The sequence below is a fragment of the Lactuca sativa genome, chromosome 6 (genome assembly GCF_002870075.4).
Source record: "Lactuca sativa cultivar Salinas chromosome 6, Lsat_Salinas_v11, whole genome shotgun sequence".
NCBI lineage: Eukaryota > Viridiplantae > Streptophyta > Magnoliopsida > Asterales > Asteraceae > Lactuca > Lactuca sativa.
Genome location: NC_056628.2, coordinates 204,431,848 through 204,437,013, shown reverse-complemented (window position 1 = coordinate 204,437,013; position 5,166 = coordinate 204,431,848). Strand labels below are relative to the sequence as shown.

Here is a 5,166-nt window from a genome sequence, read left to right as displayed (position 1 = left end):
TAGTATATAACAAAAATTTTGTTTTCTGTTTCTGTCACAGAATTCACGACGTGAGTTTCAATAAACTCACGACAGGAAAGCTGCAATTTCAATTTTAGGATTTTCTTATTTTAGTTCAGTTTTACGTTTTTAGTTTAGCGAGTTGTAGGAGTTCATGACCAGAGGCTCAAACACACCCTTGGTGCCACCACTTGAAGATCCCGAGTCTGCAATTCACAAGAAAAAGATGCCACTGCAAGAATTAAAGTCAACTTTTTCAAGGAAGTCAGGAAAGAAGACAGGAGAGTAAAGTTCATCCGCGAGGCACAAGAGCAATTTTGAGCACTTGGATCAAACACCCGTCCAAACTGAATCCGAATATGATACCGATCCGGAATTTGAAGAACATACGAGCGAACCCGAGAACGAGCCAAGGAACAAGATGGCAACAATTGAAGAGATGTCCATGGGAGCTTACAAGAAGCGGATCCGAGAAGATATGGGTCCCGGTTTAGTCCAACCCGCAATACCTGCCACTGCCACATTCGAGTTGAAGGGGAACATCTTGACTGCACTGAAGGATATCCCATTTTTTGGGAAAGATCATGAGGATGCTTTTAAGCATCTAGATGAAGTCAACGACATTGCGGATTACTTCAATGTCCCAAATGTCAACAGAAACACCGTCTTGCTTAGGATGCTTCCCATCACTTTCAAAGGAGCTGCTAAGGAGTGGTTAAAGTCACTTCCACTGGGTACAATTACCACTTAGGCTCAAATGCGTGAGCAATTCCTGGACCAGTTTTGCCCGCCATCCAAGATAGCCAAACTCAAGACGGCAATAGCCAACTTTGAGCAAGAGCTAGGGGAGTCATTATACGAAGCATGGGAGCGGTACAAGGGCTTGATCAGAAATTGCCCTCAGCATGATCTAAATGTGCAACAAGAGATGTCAATATTCTATGATGGGGTCAACGTTATGACGAGACAACTCCTTGACTCTCAAGGACCTTTGACAAAGAAAAATCCAAGGGAGGTTAAGGAGTTGATTGAAGAATTCGAGAAGCACTCTCGCGAATACCACAACCCTAGGCAAGATGGAATCAAAGGCGGTGGAGGAGCCCAAACTGAAGAAATAGCAGCTGTGATGGCTGTGCTGAATAATTTGGATCGAAGGATAACACAAATGGATCAGTCAATAAATTCCATAAGAGTGGGTTGTGAGAGATGTAGTGGTCCACACTTGACCAAGGACTGCAATTTAGATGAGTTTGGGAACAGAAAAGCTCAAGTGTGCTACTCAAGTGGGGATAAGTTTGATGAGGACTGGAGGAAACCAAAGAAGGAGTGGTTGCCATATGAAGAGTATAAGAAGCAAAAAGAAGAGAAGTATAGACAGACAGGTCGAGGCTTCTATCAAAAGGAGCAGCCACCAGCCGAGAAGAAACCCAATCTAGAGACTATGTTGATGAAGTTTATGGAAGCTTCAGAAAAGAGACACGAAGCCACTGATTCTGTTATTATGGAACAGCAAAATTTAGTAAAGAATCAGCAAGCCTCCATCCATAACCTTGAAGTACAAGTTGGTGAACTAGCCACTTTAGTTCATGAAAAGTTATCCTCGAAAAATACCGAAACGAAGACCCAATCTCATGTAATGGCCATAGACATTGAAGAAGAAGCCATCTCTGAGTTCCTGGAGGCATTGGAAGAAGAACCACAGAAGCCCGATCCAAAGCTGAAGAAGACCAAGCTTGAAAATCATGAAACTGCTGAACTCCAGAAGTCACGACGTGAACCATATAAGTTCACGACGTGGGCCCGTCATGAACAGAAAAATTCTGTAATTGGTTCGGTTTATCAACCACCTTTGCCTTTTCCTTTCCAAGCTACCCTTAGTCCACTGGAAAGAGAGCGTAGAGAGTTTATCAAGCATGTGAAGGGGATCCCGATTAATACTCCCTTTGTCGAATCCTTATCCAAAATTCCCGAGCATCAGAAATTACTGCAAGATTTGATAGACACTCGCAAGCAGTTAAAGAAGCATTCTAAGGTGGTTCTAAGTGAACAAAGCTCAAAAGCTGTGTTGGGAGAGACACTAAAGAAGATGGGAGATCCTGGACGCCTCACTCTTCCGTGTGAATTTGGCAACAAAATGAAAGTTAATGCTTTAGCCGATTCTAGGGCTAGCATGAATTTCATGCCTTTTTCATTTTATCAGAAGTTAGAAATTCAAAAGATGAAGGCTACAAAAATGGCTATTCACATGGTGAACCGTACAGTGACACAACCCTGGGGCATCGTGGAGGATATTTTGGTGAAAATTGGAAATTTTGTTTTTCCAATAGATTTTGTAGTTTTGGATATGAAGGAAGATTCCGATGTTCCAATTATCTTTGGTCGTCCATTGCTTAACACTGTTGGAGCTTTGGTTGATATTCACGAGTCTAAGCTCACCATGAGGGTTGGTGATGAAAAAGAAGTTTTTGGGATAGAAGATGGCTTTCCAAAGGAACATGTTAAAAAGAGGTGTTCACAATCAATGAAGATAATGGACTTGAAGAACTGGAAAAGCTTATGGAAGAAGAGATCAAGGCAGTTCATCAAGTCAAAAGAACAAAACCAAGAGCATCTGTTCCATTTTTGGTAGAAGTCATAGCTTACAAGAGTCCACCTTCTTGGGTGAGCAAAGAGGATGAGGAGATGACAAGTGATGAAGAGGAAGTCACTTCAAGAGTGACAAAGCCGATGGTGAAAGAGGAGGAGGATGCTATGGAGTGCAAGGAAGAAACTAAAGGGACCAAACGCAAGCTTGAAGAAGAGGTGAAAGATAAAAAAGAGAATTCAAAGAGGCATACAAAAGGTGAGTTCAAGCTTACTAGAGGCGATTCAAGGAACAAAAGATCCTAGTGGTGGATTTTCCGAGGACTCAACGTAGGAGGCACGGAGTCCAGCTCAAGACTCCAAGAAAAAGAAGCGCTTCTCGAGAGGCAACCCGAGTTTGGTTTGCAAATTTTTTCTTTTCTTTTTTGCATTTTAGTTTTAAAAACTTAGATCATGTCATCCAACTCTATTAGAACATAATTAAGCACAGAATGTAGGGACCTTAAAATGAAAGTAGTAATAATTGAGAACTTTGTTTAAAGTCAAAATTGATTTTTCTCTTCCAGACTTTTTCACGACGTGAAGTTTAGCAAGTCACGACGTGAATCGTGAATGGACCGGATAAATACTCCATGATATAGTTTAGCCCATTAGACTAACAGACCCAAGATCAGTCCGTGAGTACATGGCCCAATTTTAGCCCAGACGCTATTCACGACGTGAATCATTCAGAATTCACGACATGAATTTTTGAAAACACGGGACCACAGAATAAATCCCTAGAAACCGGAAAACCTTCATTTCTTTATTCTTCACGAAGTGGAAGCGGAAATTGGTCCCCCCTTAGTCCCCATTGCTGCGATTTTAGTCGACTAATCCACACGTTTTCTTTGTGCTTACATACTACTTCAATCAAAAGGTAACAATTTCTAATTATTAACCTTCATTTATCTTTAATAGTTGAAATTAGGGCTAGGGTTTGCTTTTATGTTAAATTGTATGAAATAGCTCTAAGATTCGTAAATTACCTTTGGAATGTAGCTGATAAATGGTTGAAAATGCTATAGGAGTAAACCCCAAGCACTATCATGGCCGATTCATACAGAATCCAGAATGCATTTTCGAACCTGTTTACGAATTCACGGTGTGAATTCCTATGAACTCACGACGTGAATACTGAACTGAGAATTTTCTTTGTTTCCTTCATGTCTAAATTGTGGATTATTGTTTTGGCTGTGGTTTTTCCTTGTTTTTGCAGGAATGACTCCAAGAAGAGAGATTCCAGCTGGGGTTGCGGGTTTGCACCTGTTTTACAATTTTCCCGCAACAATGTCCCGCGATGTCTTGACCCGTTGGAACAACAGATTGGGGTGGCTCTACAACAGAGAAATCGCAGTAGCTCCAACAATCAATTGAACACGGTTGATGGAAGTAGGGCTCATAGACCGGGTGGGCCCATTTTTGACAAAGATATTTATCAGAGATCGGTATTCGTTTACCTGTTCTGGTTGGCATAATCTGTTCCGGGTACAAGAGCAGGTCTACAAGGAATTTTGTGTTGAGTTTTTCGCAACAGTCACATTTCAGGAAACTGTTCAAGATCCAAATGTTTAATTCGCTTGGAGAGTCGGACTATATGATCGACAGGAGGCTATGACTCCCGAGTTTGGCATGTTTTTGAGTGGGGATGCTAGAGGTTATGCGGAGGGTGTCACGGGGTATTCTTTTTGGCATAATATTGCCTCCGAAATGTTTAATTCCGGAGTGTCCCCCGAGAGCAGTGTTCGGTCCCCGATCCATCGCTTACTCCACCGGTTCATCACCTTTTCCATCAACCATAAGAGGCATGGAGACAAAGTGACTAAACATAAATTATTCTTCTTATGGTCCATCTTACAGCCTGGTGTCTGTTGCAACATCCCGTATTTTCTAGCCCGTTTTCTGGTCGGGTCTTCCGCGAGTTCGCGCCATGGGAGCCCCATTTGTGTAGGGCATTTTGTTACCCGTTTGGCCCGCTCGTATCACTTGGTTGTTCATGATATTACTAGATCCTTGACGTGTGTGGACGAGCATGACTTTGGCATGGGATATTTGGAAACTATGCGGGTGGTCAGAAATTTTGGGTCACATTGGGCATAGTACCATCAGATGGTGAGGGTGATGATGAGGATGATCAGCCGGCCGACCAACCTGCGCCAGAGCCGAGACCGAGGCGTAGGAATGTGAGAGGAAGGGGAGACTGCAGGCAGCCAATACACCCTCCTGCTTCCATGGTTGGTATGCCTTTTGGGAGTGATATGGCTAGTTACTTTGACCAGTTATCGTTGAGTGTCAATTGGATAGGTGGCACTATGGAGAATGTTGTTCGCCATCTTGGGGTGGAGCAGCCGCCTCATTTAGGGTATCATTACTCGATTTGCCCACGATGGTCGGAGTTTGGCGGACGCGGAGGTGATGGAGCTGGAACCAGTGGAGCACATGATGATGAGGAGGATGATTGATCGTTATTTATTTTTATTTATTTTATTTGTTTTTAGTTTGTTTTTATGGGATTGTAAGAACTACTTTGAATATTATGTTACT

At 42.5% G+C, this 5,166-nt stretch overlaps 1 non-coding gene across 1 annotated transcript; it reads right to left on the bottom strand.

Moving 5' to 3' along the window:
- Positions 1–805: 805 nt before the first annotated feature.
- Positions 806–912, bottom strand: LOC111914224 (small nucleolar RNA R71). Its single transcript, XR_002857726.1, has one exon. It is a non-coding gene; the product is annotated as a small nucleolar RNA R71 (small nucleolar RNA).
- Between the last annotated feature and the right edge of the window lie 4,254 nt (positions 913–5,166).